Raw genomic sequence first — 16,664 nt, 5'->3', positions numbered from 1 at the left:
TCCATAAAAAATATTCAACAAAATATGTTGAGAATATAGTTGTGTTAAAAGGGAAACACTAGAAGACACTTAGGCTGTGTACAAACTCTTCCACATTCAGGGATATTTGAAGGACGCATTAACAGAGGAAGTCAATGTCAGGAAGGCTACGCAGCTGCTTTTTTTTTTTCTATGTGCAACTCAGTATTAAGTTAACAATTCAAAAGGACCCCTCTGCAGAATTTTGTAGTTCCCTTCCTGCTAGCTTCCTATTCTTCAGTACTCTGTAAATTTCAGTTGCCTTGGCTTCCCCAAATTTCTGATCTGTTTCCTCAGGTCAGTAAGACTATCATTCTCTGTTTGAGTTATCCCATTTAGGATAAAAGCCAGGGTTCACCTAGTCCCCTCCACCTTCCTTTTGGGGATCACATTATCATACTGTCAACTGTCCAGTGTCTGAAAACAGCTTTTTCTAGTGGGAGGGCAAGTCCAGGACTGGTTACACCATCATAGTGGGAAGAAGAAGTATCTCATGCTGTTTTAATTTGCATTTTCCAGATGTTTATCATTCACGATGTGGCTAACAAAAGGCAGAACCTTTGTCTGTCTCATGTATGGCTGTGGTCTTAGTAATGCTTACAGTAGTGCAGGGCACAGAGCAAATACTATTATTTGTTAAATGACTTAACTAGTTATGTTTATCCATATACTTTGGAGGTACACATGATATGTGTCCTTCATCCATTTAATGCTGAAGACCTAAGAAAATAGGTGATTCTAAGCTATATCCAAGGTAACTCAAGAGTACGTCTGAACCTCCCATCTAATTTCTATTTTTATGCAACTATGTTGTGCTACACAAAAGGATATACTAGACACATTGATATACAGACAGACCATACAAGCAATAAATATGGAGACAACATGGTGCTCCAAAGAAATGGTTACTCCAAAAATGATCACGACAACTTTTAGGACATTACTATAAGACATACTTCAACCAATTTTGAATAAATTAAATAGAAATTCTCATTTCAAGAAGAAATTGGGATTTAAGTCTTCGTTTACCCATACACATGATTAGAAAAAGGCAAATTACTGTACCTGACAACTCATGGTGTAAACATTAGCTATTTCAGTGAATGGCAAACTCAAGGTATATGTGATAAAATAAGGCAATATGGATGTCACTTACCTATTTTAATATTTAGTAATATTGTATTTTGCATATACAAATCAATAATTTGAGTTCAGAAAAGCCTTTTAAATATGCTAACACAGGGGCACCTAGGTGGCTCAGTCGGTTGAGCGTCCGACTTCGGCTCAGGTCACGATCTCACAGTCCGTGAGTTCGAACCCTGCGCGTCGAGCTCTGTGCTGACAACTCAGGGCCTGGAGCCTGCTTCAGATTCTGTGTCTCCTTCTGTCTCTGCCCCTCCCCAGCTTGCATTCTCTCTTTCTCTCAAAAATAAACAAACATTTAAAAATAAATAAATAAATATGCCAACACAATACTCAAATATCAGTGATACCAGATTTCATTTCTATAAATCTGAAAAGGCACTAGGTTTTTGATAATATAAAAAGGAGTTCCAAATTTCAAAATTTTGGTATGCTGGCTTATGCGTGATTACTGGTTTACTGATATAAGCAATTCTATAAATTTGTCAGGCAAACTTCTGAATTTTTTTAAGTTTATTTATGTAAGTAATGTCTATACCCAACATGAGGCTCGAACTCACAACCCCGAGATTAAGAGCTGCATGCTCTACTAAGCCTGCCAAGTGCCCCACAACCTCTGAATTTTAAAGTAGTTATGGAATATAACTATATTTAAATTTAAAATATTACACAAACATGTTTTATCATAGGAAAATTGGAAAATACAAGAAGCAAAAATAATGCAGCCAAAAATTATCAGAATCCTACTTCTGTTCAAGTTTCAAAGCATTATGGCCTTTCCGATTATTTTATTTTATATAAAATATTAATGCTAACAAAAAACAGCTAAAAATGACTAATGACTTCTTTTTTTAGTGTTTATTTATTTTTCACAGAGAGAGAGAGAGAGAGGCAGAGCATGAGCAGGGGAGGGGGCAGAGAGAGACAGAGACACAGGATCCAAAGCAGGCTCCAGGCTCTGAGCTGTCAGCACAGAGCCTGATATGGGGCTTAAACCCACCAGCCGCGAGTTCATGACCCAAGCCAAAGTCAGACGTTTAACCCACTGAACCGCCCAGGAGCCCCTGACTTCTCTTTTTAAAATATGGCCTTCAAGGGGCGCCTGGGTAGCTCAGTCCCTTAAGCATCCACAACTTGATTTTGGTTCAGGTAATGATCTCACAGTTTCGTGGGCTCAATCAAGCCCAGCGTTGGGCTCTACACTGGTGGCAAAGAATCTGCTTGGGATTCTCCCTCTCTTTCTGCCCCTCCCCAGTTCATGCTCTGTCTCTCTTAAAATAAGTAAATAAATAATTAATTTTAAAAGAATATAATAAAATATGGCCTTTGAAGGGATACTTAGATCCTAAGAGTGGCAAGTGAACTCACTGAGCAACATTTTACATGAACAGAGAAAGTATGATGCCTGAGAACAGCAGCATCACTAACATGAATCTGAATGTTAGCCACAGTTTTTCCCTTGCTAAATGACTCTCCTCTCCTAAAAAATGTAAAAGGTAACTAAAAACATACATATTTATATATGCAATTTATGCAATAACAGAGCAGACATGTGGTAGGACTATAAGGTATGAGGTTAGATGTAAATATTCTAAAAATTCGTAGATATGCCCTTATCTCTTCTAAATTAGAGGAAAAAATATTTTTTCTTTAGTATCTTTGAGACAGAAATATTACATCTATAATTCATATCTTTTTACCTACGTCTATGAGAAAGTAGGGGGAAACAAATAGTAGGATAAAGAAAAGAACACAGTGATTAAAAGAGGTCTTTCAAGTGAGACTCGCATCACATTACCTATATTATGTGGTCTTGAACAAATTATTCAACTTTTCCAAGCTTGGATTCTGCATCTTTTTTTTTAATTTTAATTTTAATTTTATTTATTTTAAAATAGGCTTCATATCCAGTGCGGAGCCCAATGCAGGGCTTGAACTCATGATCCTGAGGTGAAGACTTGAGCTGAGAGATCAAGAGTCGGATGCTTAACTGACTGAGTCACCCAGGGGCCCCAGATTCTGCATCTTTAAAGTGTGGGCCACAATCTCTTAGGAGTTGTTATGAGGATTACATTTATATTTGTTTTTTTAATTCATGTATTTTGAGAGAGAAAGAGAGTGAATATGAGTGGGGGAGGGGCAGAGAGAGAGAGAGAATCCCAAGCAGGCTCTGCTAGGTCAATGCAGAGCCCCACGCAGGGCTCAATCTCATGGTTTCGTGAAGCCATGACCCGAGCTGAAATCGGGAGTCAGATGCTTAACCGACTGAGCCTCCCAGGTGCCCTGAGGATTACATTTAAAGAGTAATGTGTAGTGCTCGCTTTGCCAGCACATACATTAAAAACTTGGAACCATACAGAGAAGATTAGGATGTGGCTCCTGTGCAAGGATGATACGCAAATTTGCGAAACATTACATAAAAAAAATAAAAGAGTAATGTGTATATAAGGCTAAAATGGAAGATATTAATATTTATTATCCTTTAGAAATAGGCAGCTGAAGCATAATGTGTGACTCAAGGACATAGACTGAGCTATCCCTGGAGATGAAACTAAAATATGGATCTTAGACTCATGGATCAACCACAATGCACACAACAGACCTTTGAACATCTCTAAACTAAGTGGTCTGTGCAATCATAATGATAATATGCCACTTAACTCTCAAGGATATTGTAAAGATTTAAATGAACTCATCTTTGTAACACAATGAGCATAGTGCCTTGCTCAGATAATGTGCTCACTACTAGATGATGATGTGGTTATTAGTATATGATGATGATGGTGATGATGTGATAGGCAACGGAGGAACATGGAGATGTACAAAGTGAATTTCAAGATGCTGACCAGAATGTTCGGCATCTAGAGGCAGTGATTTATGACATCAAACTTCAAGAAGTAATCTACTCATGTTTCTTGCCTCAGTTCTGTCTCCTTATCTACCTGCACCCAAAAGGATAGCTCTTATTTAACAGATGAAGTTACTCTCTTTAGTGGAATATGTATTATCCCAAGAGTACTAGTAACAGTTCCTCCTGTATGTATGATGTTGAAAGGTATAGTAAGTTGAAGAAGTGCTTATAGTATGAGAAACCTAGTGGTTAGTTTCTGAATGTTTTACAAACTGAATTAAAAGTATGTTGTATGACATTGGGTCCAAGATTCTGGTTTAATTTTCAAGTTTAAATTCTGTTATCCTCTATTATTTTTGTCTACCAGATTCTAAGCTCCTTGAAGACAAGGACTACAGAATAGTCATCTCAGAGATGCCAGGGTGGCTCATTCAGTTGGGCAATGGATTCTTTGGTTTCAGCTCAGACCATGATCTCACGGTTTGTGAGTTTGAGTCCATGTCGGGCTCTGCACTGGCAGTGTGGAGCCTGCTTAAGAGTCTTTCTCTCTCTCTCTCTGCTCCTCCCCTGCTCGCTTTCTCTCTCTCTCAAAATAAATAAATAAACATTAAAAAAAAGAATAATCATCTGAGAACAGTGTTTTGAGAATGACATATAATGATGTTTTCCATTTTGCACCAGTTTTCAATAATGGCTGAAAACATGCTGATTAGGTACAATAACATAAACTTCCTTGAGAAAAAATAGTTTCACATACACTTAAGAACTGACAGGAAAAATAAACTTCGATACTAAGAATGTAAATAATGGTTAACCATCATTTACTGATGGTGTGGATTTCTCCAAGGCAGACCCAAAAGGTGTTGAAGAAGAAAAGTTGGGGCACCTGGGTGGCTCAGTTGGTTTAAACACCCAACTTTTGATTTCGGCTCAGGTCATGATCTCACGATTCGTGGGTTTGAGCCCTGCCATCAGGTTCTGTGAAGCCCGTTTAGGATTCCCTCTCTCTCTGCCCCTCCCCTGCTCACGGGTGCACTCTCTCCCTCAAAATAAATAAATAGAAACTTAAAACAAAAAAAGAAAGAAAAGTTAACAATTGAGTAAGGAAATTAAAAAAATGTTTTTTCTTTTTCAAAACTTCACTAAACTGTAAAAGATCCTAGGTAGTCAAAGTGGGAGGCAGAAAACTGCTAAGATCTGCATAAACATAAAAATTATGCAGACTTCAATGAAATCCTACAAGGGCAGATTAACAAAAACTTAAGTCTCTGTCCCATGAGCAAAAAGGACTAGGAGACACTTTCAGACCTCAAGTGTGAAGACCCAACAGCTTTCTGGCTTGTCTTTGGAATGTGCAGTTGCTGCTACTGTTACAATAAAGAACTCACAACAGAGAACACTTCACCACCCACTCACCACCCACCAACCATGGGTAAAGAAACAGCATTCATCCAACCTGAGAATATCTCTCAGTAAGTCTCAGTCTCTGTAACAGGGTAAGTTGCTTTTTTCATCTCTCAGAAACCTTGAGGTCATCTGGTCATACACAAGAAGCTATATGGAAAGATGAGTTGCTTAGTCTGATGGAAAGTAAATCATGGGTTAACTGGAGGACAGAACTATCACACCACCAGGCAAGTCACTGAGTTAGAGATCAAAGCAGAAATTTTTATTCTGACTTCCCTTAATACAAAAAGAAATAAACTGTTTGCATTACTTTTTGGTTGCACGTCAGAAGGTTATCTATAAACATGCAAAAGTAGACACTGACTTAGCTTAGAGGTCTTTCTTTTCTTAGGGGTTTTATAAGTCTCCTCCCACTCCTGGTTTTTAAACTAATAAAACATATTGTTCTATTCACCACATTACTTTAAGATTTGAAAAAAAAAAGGCTGGCAGTTAGATGGAGGCAGAAGCAGTGTTGCTTAAGAGTCTATCCATTTTCCAAACAATTTCTGTCATGTTAATAATGTACCTCACTGGATGTGTAGAAAAGAGAAAGCAGAATAACATATAAGCATGGAAGAACAAGTGTAAGGAAAAGAACACTAAAGTCAGTTTTTATAGAATTTCGTCCTAAAGCTAAATGTCAGCTCCCCAATGGATAATATTTCTATGATTAGAAACAAATAACTTGGGAAACTTTCAATATTGTGGAAGACAAAAATCTCAAAATCCTACCAGGGAGGTTCTGCTTCTGTATACCCAAGTAAGCTTCTGCTAGATGGGCCCTCTCACAGATTGACTTTAAATTCTGGACAACATACAAAAAGCAACTATCTCAAGGCCCTGGAGATTAAACATAATACAGTCTGGAAGAGAGCTAACAATTGTAAAAAACAAAAAACAAAACAAACAAAAACACAACACAAAAACAAACAAACAGATTTGGATGAGTTTCTCTTTAAAAAATTATTTTTATTTTTATTTTTTAGCTTCTGGGTTAAAAACAGACCACAGCACTGCATGGGGTCAATAAAACTCCAATAGAAAACCAACAGTTTTTCTACTCTAAAGTATCAAAAGACAGAGCTTGTAGGAATAGCAGTCACTGAAAAGTTAGGGGAAGAGGATTTCCAGAAAAAAGAGAGAGAGAAAGAGAGAGAGTGTGCACTGTACGGAGGCAGCCAAAATTCTGTGTGTAAACTCTGCTGGCTAATTGCTGAACCATGCATTGTATGGGACAGACTGGCTAAGAATAAAACAATTGAACTGAGCTCAACTGATGCCCAAAAGATAAGAGTTTTCCATTAAATCAAACCAAGTTAATTGCTTGCTAAAAGAAAAAAATTAGTGATGCTCTTTGAAGGAATATGACAAAATCCAGAATATCTACTAAATGAAATGTTTAGGACACAGAATTACTCATCACATGAAGAACCCGGAAAATAGGACCCATTATCAAGTGAAAAGATGGAGACCAACCCTGCAATACTCTAGATACTGTAATCAGCACATAAGAAATTTAAAGCAGCTATTATAATGATTTTCAGAGAAGTAAAGGAATATATAATCTTAATTAAAAAAAGGCAAGAAAATCTCTGATTTTACAGAAACTGTAAAAAAGAACCAAATGCAAATTCTAGAACTGAATAACATAATAGCTAAAATTAAAAGTCACGGAATAGGTCTAACAGTATTTAAATGTTTAAATATGACAATTTAAATGACAGTAAGTAGTATGTACATATATGTATGTATACACACACACAGTATATAGTAAATTGAAAAGTTTAAAATGACAGAAGAGTCAGTGAATTTGAAGATAAATGAAAGAAAATTACCCAATCTGAAGACCACAGAGAACAAGGATTAAACACAAAAACCCAAACTGGGGCACCTGGGTGGCTCAGTAGGTTAAGCAACTGACTTTGGCTCAGGTCATGATCTCGCAGTTTGTGAGTTTGAGCCTCACATTGGGCTCTGTGCCTACGGCGCAGAGCCTGGAGCCTGCTTCAGATTCTGTGTTTTCCTCTCTCTCTGCCCCTCTCCTGCTCACATTCTATTTCTCTATCTCTCAAAAATAAATATTAAAAAATATTTAAAATAAAATAAAATAAAAACAAAAACAAAACAAACAAAAAACACCTCAGGACCTGTGAGGTGATATCCAAAGGTTTAACATATATGTAATTAGAGTCTCAGAAGAAGAGAGAATGAGGCAGATAAAATTTTTCAAGAAATATTGGCCAAATATCTCATATCTGTAAAGGACAGAAAGTTTCATAATCGAGGAGTCCAGGATAAATAGAACAGAAACAAATTAGGCTCATCGTACTCAAACTGCTAAAAACCAAAGAAAAAGAGAAAATCTTGAAACCAGCCCGAGATAAGCAAGATAGGTAGGGCAGGGGTGTTAACATATTCTTACAAAGTGGAAATCAAGTAGTGCCTTATACCTAATGGAACACAACATATAGAAATAGGGATGGCTGGGTGGCTCAGTCGGTTGAGCATCCAACTTTGACTCAGGTCATAATCTCACGTTCATGAGTTTGAGCCCCGCATCAGGCTCACTGCTATCAGCACAGAACCCACTTCGGATCCTCTGTCTCCCTCTCTCTCTGCTCCTCCCCCACTTGTGCTCTCTGTCTCCCAACATACATTAAAAAAAAGAAATACAGAAGTAAACAATAAACGATTTATGGCTATAACCAATAAAATAAAAAACAGAGACATAGTTATGTTGGGAGGAAAGGCGGAAGCAGTGCAAATAAAGTTACTGTTTCATTAGATGTTTTAAAACTAATCAATAAATGTCAGCAGAAGCACGGTAATCTAAAGACATGGTGTTAACTACCAAAAGAAATAGCCAAAAGTGTTTAAGTGACTGTCCCCTAGAGGAGTGGAATTAGCAATGAGAAAGGGTAAGGCTAGGGACTATAGCTTTTCATTTTAAGCCTTTCTGTACACTTTGACTTTTCATTAAAACACACACACACAAACCTATTACAGAGCAAATGCTTCTCCCATTAGAAAAATCTTAAACCATTAAGTATTTATTGGGTAACTATTTTTTTTCCATTTTTAAAGTTTACATATTTATTTTGAAAGAGAGAACAGGGGAGGGGCAGAGAGAAAGGGACAAAGAGAATCCCAAGCAGGCTCCACACTGTCAGTGCAGAGCCCAAAGGGGGCTCAATCCCATGAACCACGAGATCATAACCTGAGCCAAAATCAAGAGTTGGACGCTTAAATAACGGAGCCACTCAGTCGGCCCTTGGCTAACTTTATTTTTACTTTTTTTTACAGAGAGAGAGATTGAGATAAAGAGAGAAAGAAAGAGAGCGTGAGCATGCCCACGAAAGCAGGGGAGGGGCAGAGGGACAGGGAGAGAGAAAACCTCAAGCAGGCTCCACGCCCAGCATGGAACTCAACTCAGGGCTCAATCTCAGGACCATGATATCATGACCTGAGCTGAAATCAAGAGGTGGATGCTTAACTACTGAGCCATCCAGACGGCTTTAACATGTAAGACATTATGACAGGCATCAAAACTGGCTTTTTCTCTTCCTCAAAACTTGGTCCTTAACCTGATCTATGCAGAGTTGTCAACAAGACAGCTGGATTTACTGGTTAATACTGGGAGCTCATAAAAGAGAGTTCTGAGTTCTTCACATCAGCATAAGATATTTCCAAGTCATGGGCATGTATTAGATCACCTAGAAGAAAGAATGGGCAGACAGATCTTCTAAAAGCACATTCTTCTCAAGTAACTAGACTTCCTTTCACGACTTATTGTTAGGTCTAGCCCTAGCCACCTATTTATGCATATTTTGCCCCTATACTATTTGGCTGAAGTAAATGGTTCATGCTGGGTTATTTTTCCAAAATACTACAAAGAAGAGTCCACCAAACCTCTCTCCTCCTGGGCAATAAGATATTGTAACTTAGGTTCTGAAATTCTGAATACTCCATGATTCCAAACTGCTGACTTTTCTACATATTCATAAAACACAGCCAGCTTCTCTTCATATTATCATGTATTTTCTTTTTTCCCCTTCTTCTCTCACTAGCAATTTCTTAAGAATTTATTATTTATGAATTGATGTAAATTTACAAATCTTTCTATAATACTTTCACAGTATTCAAAAGTTATCTTGAAGAGCCTCCAAGAACCAATTTTCCTGACTTCCCATTAATGCAAAATATCACAAAATTGAACTCTGCAATTTGGTATGTTTGTTAATTTAAAGAGGGACTAATGTTTATATTTAAAAAAAAATTTTTTTTCAACATTTATTTATTTTTTGGGACAGAGAGAGACAGAGCATGAACGGGGGAGGGGCAGAGAGAGAGGGAGACACAGAATCGGAAACAGGCTCCAGGCTCTGAGCCATCAGCCCAGAGCCTGATGCGGGGCTCGAACTCACGGACCGCGAAATCGTGACCTGGCTGAAGTCGGACGCTTAACCGACTGCGCCACCCAGGCGCCCCATATATTTTTTAAATGTTCTGGAGAAAAAGAATTTATTAATCAAGTTTATTATGTTAACCGTATTATGTGGAAATGCATAATTAATATATGATACAATCATTGACTTATACCATCTCAAAATTTGAAGGTTGAATATCTAAGGATCCTCTCTATATCATAAGTCATATGGCTTGTGGGCCAAATCTGGCCATCTAACTTTTTATGATCCATGAATTAAGAATGGCTTTTAAATTTTTCAAGAAGTTATTTTAAGTGGTTATATAAATACCTACATAATATTCTTGATTTTACCTGTTAGCCAACAAAGCCTAAATTATCTACATTGAGAAAAAGTTTGCTATTGTCATAAATGGTCAGTGCAGTATAGCTATTAATAATAAATATTACCAGGAAGTCACTTTTATCTTATTCTCAAATAAGTAATAGAATTTTTAATGAGCAAGTTATAGTAACATTTTCATAGCACAATCTGTATTATGAGGTGTACTAAAGTGGAGTAAGTGTCCATTTAAAAATTATATTAATCTCAGGATAACTGAAAATAATACATAGGGCTCAAAGAGAATGAAAAAGAAAAATAAAGGTGTCACTTTTGACCAACAGTCATCAACCTCTTTAAGCTTTTAATGTTTGGTTCTCTTCCTTTCTTTGACACAAGAAAGAATAAAATCAGCTACAGCGATAACAGGTCGCCCTGTTCACTGAGAAAGAAGTGCCAAACTCTCAGCTTTAAGAGGCTTAATGGAGTCAAATGCTGGTGGTAAAGTCACCTAAGTCTCTGCTTTCCTCTATGGTAATAGTGATATGTCTCTTTGTTTCTTTTCTTATGGGAAGTCCAGTTACTCCCTACCAATTCTAAAGTAAAGCAGGCTCAAGTAATTAAGAACTTTGCAGTCCTTCCCTACAAGGCAAATCCATTTTACAGCCAAACTCTGGCCAAAGCGTACTTTGTTTGCCCCCTAAACTTTATACCCAGTCTGTTCAACTACAGAGAGAATAGCCAGGCAGCTTAATCTACATAGTATAGCCATTTTGTTCTAGATAGAACACAAAGGTACCTACTGCCTGCGGTTCCCCTTCCAATTGATATCAAAAGCAAGTAGTGTGTAATTCTATTTGAAACAAGCTGGTGAAAAATACCTTCCCAAGAAGCTGGGTTGTCTAGATAAGTCAATGTCAAACTGTAGCATGCATCAGAGTCACTTAGAGGGCTTGTTAAAGTGCAGATTGGTGGACTCCATCCTCAAGTTTCTCATACAGTAGTTTGGTGTGGGGCCCAAGAATCTGCACTTCCAAAATATCTCCAGGTGATGCTCTTGGTGCCAATCCACAGACCGTACTCTAAACTAGATGACCTCCAAAGTTCCTTCAAAATTTGAAAGCTGTGGAATAATGTCACAGAAACGTCTTGAAAATAAGTTGTTTACACTTGACTTGAACATCCATTAATACTGCATATTTGGATCAGTCCTGTGGTGAAAACCAATTCACACACAACTCCACACAACTGATGCACACAGAAAAATGAGAAATTTTCTCTGAAAAAGTAATGACGATGTGGTATTTGGTAAGAGATAAATGTTTAATCCTTCCCTTCCCTTTTTTTCATGGGGTGGAGAAGGGATTGTTCACAAAGAAAAACCAAAATATACACCCAGTCGACAGACGATCCTGATATTTTCCTTCTCCCCCAACAGCGTTTATGTTATGTATCTTCAACCATTATTGCCACAGACTTAGCAGCAATCTTTTTAGTCTACATCTCTATTATGATCAATTTTAATCTGCACATTATGTAGCAGTAATTACATTCTTCTTGCTTTTAAACATTGTACTTTGTCAAATTGTGCTATGAGCTAAAAAAGCACAGTGGAGAATCAGTCTTCTATTCCTACTGCTATAACACAACATATTCCTTAGCAGTTTGGTTAGAGCTGTTTTAAGTAAATTCTATTTAGTCACATTTCTTGAAAAACCTCTCCTGGGATTTTAAATTCCAATCAGTATTTTGTGTCTTCTGATCTGCTCCATGTTTCTCAGCTTTAATTCCCTGAAGCTTACTCTTTGTTGATGCTGTCTAAATTGTAAACTTTGCTAAATTCATTTTCCCATAACTGTGAAGGAATAAAAAGTTAATCTGTTTTGTTTTTAGATTTCTAAAAAAGAAACTGATTATTAATTATTCATAGATTTTAGTGGAGTTTGTGCATCTCAGTGTAGGCTGCAGGGAGGTATATATATTACAACAAGTAGTTCTAAATTTGGAGTTTTAATACAATTTCAAATGTACTAAATCAGAGCTTCAAATTCTCAGGGAAGCCTCATGGCAAGAAAAAAAATATTTTGCTCTTTATAAATATATGTAGAATTTCTTGGTAATAATATCCACAATAAAACATTTTATTATTATATAGATTCAAATTATAAATTAGGTCAGGCCATGTCCCCTGAAATGTAAACAGTGAATTAATAGATTTATAAAGTAATTGTCAATACTGACTCCTTTTAAGACAGGAATTAAAAAACAGCGAACAAAAGATAATAAATCTTTTTATGGTGCTACCTAAATAAGAAAAATAAAATGGTTAAGATGAAAGAAACAACTGGGGCACCTGGGTAGTTCAGCTGGTTAAGCATCTGAATCTTGATTTCGGCTCAGGTCATGATACCACATTTTATGAGATAGAGCTCCTCACTGGGCTCTATGCTGACAGCACGGAGCCTGCTTGGGATTCTCTCTCTTTCTCTCTCTGCCCCTCCCCTGCTCGCTCTCTCTCTCAAAATAAATAAATAAACTTAAAAAAAAAGATGAAACAAACAACCTAAATATTAAAGGAGAAATATAAATAGCTTTCCTAATTGTATTTCCTATTTTATAACTGTGTAGACATATAACAGTATTACTATAAGGGAAATAAAAGGTGGTGACTATAATTTATTTTTTCGATTTAACTGCACTAATGACAACAGGCAGATACAAAGCTAACTCTCTTGTTCTTAGTTGTTATGTGTTTCTGTACATAGGTCTACCTCAGGTTTAGTAGCTCTATCACAGTTTTTATAAAAGTTTTCAAAATTACTCACATTATTAGTAATAAAGATCACTTAAAAGTTTGTAGGTCTGTGAGCATATACTAATGGCATAGCGTAGGTAATATTCCATGCTCACTATAGGCCACACAATGCTAAGCACTTGACATACATTGTGTGCTTATCCTCATAACTTTCTTATGAGGCAGTAAGTCTTATTATGCACATTTTATGAACAATGAAACGGAAACTGGAAGAGTAGGAATAACTTGTAAAAAGTCCCACAGCCGATGAGTGGTAATGCTCGAAAATGAACTTTATATGTCTTACTACAAGGTCCAGGAATTTAACCACTTCTGTAAACTACCTTAGGTATGCACCTTGACCCCAAGGAACAGAGTACTCTTTTTACACGACTGTCTAGTTTGATAGAGGGCATTTAGGCTCAATGGATAGGGGTGACATGTTACTAAACACAAATTCCCATTCACAATTAAATTTGGACCTAAGTTCTATACAGATTAAGCCAGGCCTATTCCATACTAATCTATGGATTCTCTCAAATCCTATGATTCCTATGGATTCTCTTCTCAAAAAAGGAGTATGGAAAAAACATGATGGTAATATACACTAGAAGTCTTCCTATCCTATACTGATAGCAACTAGTTAGCAGGTGATCAGTTTAAAAACCTTTTGGAAGAAGTGGGGAAAGACAAAAAATGATATATGTATGAAACTCTTTAACTTAAAATACAAATGTACATTTATTCGCCAAACTTGTGATATAAAGCCAAGGCCTTTCTGTTTGAATATGAATTCCAATTTGTCTTTCTGGATAAACTACTGTAAAATGTAGAGTCTATTCATTTTCTTTAAAAAAATTTTTTTTTAATGTTTGTTTATTTTTGAGAGGGACAGAGACAAAACTTGAGCGGGGTAGAAGCAGAGAGAGAAGGAGACTCCCTGGAGCCGAAGCAGGCTCCAGGCTCCGAGCTGTCAGCACAGAGACCGATGCGGGGCTCGAACCCACAAACCGCAAGATCGTGACCTGAGCTGAAGTCAGACGCCCAACCAACGGAGCCACCTAGACACCCGTCTTTAAAATAAAACAAATTTAGACAACCTAAGTATAGACAGATTTTTAAAATGTTTTTAATTGAATAAATTTGGCATGTAACACTGTATGAATTTGAAGTATATAGCATGTTGCTTTGATATATTTCTATATAATAAAATGCTGATACAGCAATATTTATCACATATAATTATAAATCATTGTTGATATTCATTATATTGTAATTAGATTTCTATGGCTTATTTACTATTCATCACAAGTTTGTACCCTTAAAAACCATCAATCTTATCCCCCTCAGTGTTTTTATCCTAATTCATTACAGCATTTTTTAAAATTGAATTACCTTTGTTGACATTTTAATTGATTTTTTCCAAAATTTTTAACATAGTTTTCCGAAAACGTTACCGTTATAAATGCCCTCTTTGTTGCATTCATATTTCATTAGCTAATATATAAAAATTTAGTTATAATATCATTAATTTAACTGCCTTTAAGTAAGCACATGACACCATAAGGTAACAGAAGTAACTGGGTAAGTAAGAAGGTGGCCAACTGCCTGTAATATCCACCTCATCCTAACAACAGTCAATAGGTGTCTAAAGGGGAATGGAGAACATTAATTAATCCTGCAAGTAGTTAAGGGAAGGTCAGTTAAGAAAGCTTCTACTGTTACTAGTAGAGCTAAGCCATCCTGCCTAGGGCAGTTACATGCAGAACGCAGATAATGTAAGATTGGATTCAGAAGTCTAACTGAATATCTTCAGACATCAAGATGCCTGCAAAGCGCCAATTATCAAGATTTATATCTGCAAATAAAACACAGAGTATAAAATCCTGCCAATCCACTATGGTAACTGATAAGAGCCAGTGTCCATAATTAAAAAAACAGTGATGACCTAAACAGTGATGGGGTACCACATTAAAGCATGAAGAGATTTCTATAAAAGGGAGTTATCTGATGTTCTGACTACAATTTTTTAAAGTTTTTATTTAAATACCAGTCAAGACACAGTGCGATATTAGCATCACATGTACAACTTAGTGATTCAACATCTCCATATAATATCTGGTACTTTATTGACTACATTCTTAACAATAAACTATTGGAGAATTAAAATGGCAAAAGCAATACTAAAAATATAAAACTACTTCAGATAGATTAACATTGACCAAAAAAAAAAAAAAAAAAAAAAAGTCTTTTCAAAACCCAAGGCATAACTTGGGAAAAACTATATAATTAAAATTAGAATAAAATCAAAATTAAGTTAGAAGTAGAAGAGGTAGTTCATAATTTAAATAATCTAAGCTGGGGGCACATGAATGGTTCAGTCGGTTAAGTGTCTAACTATGGCTCAGGTCATGATCTCATGGTTTGTGAGTTCAGCCCTGCGTCAGGCTCTGTGCTGATAGCTGGTAGCCTGGAGCTTGCTTCAGATTCGATGTCTCCCTCTCTCTCTGCCCCTCCCCTGTTCATGCTCTGTCTCTCTCTCTCTCTCAAAATAAATAAACATTAAAAAATAAAATAATCTGGGGCGCCTGGGTGGCGCAGTCGGTTAAGCGTCCGACTTCAGCCAGGTCACGATCTCGCGGTCCGGGAGTTCGAGCCCCGCGTCAGGCTCTGGGCTGATGGCTCAGAGCCTGGAGCCTGTTTCCGATTCTGTGTCTCCCTCTCTCTCTGCCCCTCCCCGTTCATGCTTTGTCTCTCTCTGTCCCAAAAATAAATAAACGTTGAAAAAAAATATTAAAAAAAAATAATAATCTAAGCTAAATAGATATTAAAATAGCTACAAAAACTGTTCCTTTAGGCAATGACTTATCCCCAGAAAGAGGAAGAGTAGAAAACACTAGACATTTGGGTACAATAAAAAGAATTCCCCAACACAATAGAGAAAACCTAGGTGTGGGTACAATAAAATAATGGTAATTTTTAATCTCAGTTTTGCCAAACTAAATCTGACCTTTTCTGGTACTTAAAAATGAGAGACTTAGAACCACAGTATGCCCCTAGCCTTGAAGCTTAGGTAGGCTGACCTCATACATCAGAGCAACTTTTCAGTAAGAAATTCTTAAACCAAGTCAAAATTGGCATAAAGCTATTTCTTCCTCTTCTAGGCACTATAATATTTTCAGAGATTCTTGAGCCTCAGAGAGGGGAGAAGGAGCCTGATTTGCATACTTAATTCTAGCCTCAGTTTAAAAGTGTTTAATAAGTCTGATCAATAAATAAAATGGTGAGTCAGGCATTTTTAAGACTTCACTTCAATAAAATCTTAGTGAACAAAATATTTAATATTATACACAGGTTATCTGCTTTGGCCAGCTTAGCTGAATTCAAGCTAGTATTACTGAAGTCCTAGGTAAGCTCAGAATGTTCCACTGATTTATTCAACAAATGTTTACTGAACATCTACTATGTTCCAGGCACTGTGCTAACAACTGGTAATATAATAATAAACAGGATAAATATGGTTTCTGCCTTGTAAGGAGACAAGACCTACATCACACACATACTAAATCACAATAAAAGTTAACAACAACTGGACAATTATGATCTGAAACCATTCAAAGTATTTTACTCATTTAATCCTCACAACAACTGTATGAAGTAG

The 16,664-nt window shown here is 36.6% G+C and overlaps 1 protein-coding gene and 1 non-coding gene across 15 annotated transcripts in view; one reads left to right on the top strand and one right to left on the bottom strand.

The window, feature by feature from the left end:
* Positions 1–16,664, bottom strand: part of TANC2 (tetratricopeptide repeat, ankyrin repeat and coiled-coil containing 2) — a 365,567-nt gene that overhangs the window by 183,778 nt on the left and 165,125 nt on the right. The window lies entirely within an intron of this gene.
* Positions 3,475–3,585, top strand: LOC113596097 (U6 spliceosomal RNA). Its single transcript, XR_003416807.1, has one exon. It is a non-coding gene; the product is annotated as a U6 spliceosomal RNA (small nuclear RNA).

This window comes from Acinonyx jubatus, chromosome E1 (assembly GCF_027475565.1).
Source record: "Acinonyx jubatus isolate Ajub_Pintada_27869175 chromosome E1, VMU_Ajub_asm_v1.0, whole genome shotgun sequence".
NCBI lineage: Eukaryota > Metazoa > Chordata > Mammalia > Carnivora > Felidae > Acinonyx > Acinonyx jubatus.
This window is presented reverse-complemented; position numbering and strand designations above follow the sequence as displayed.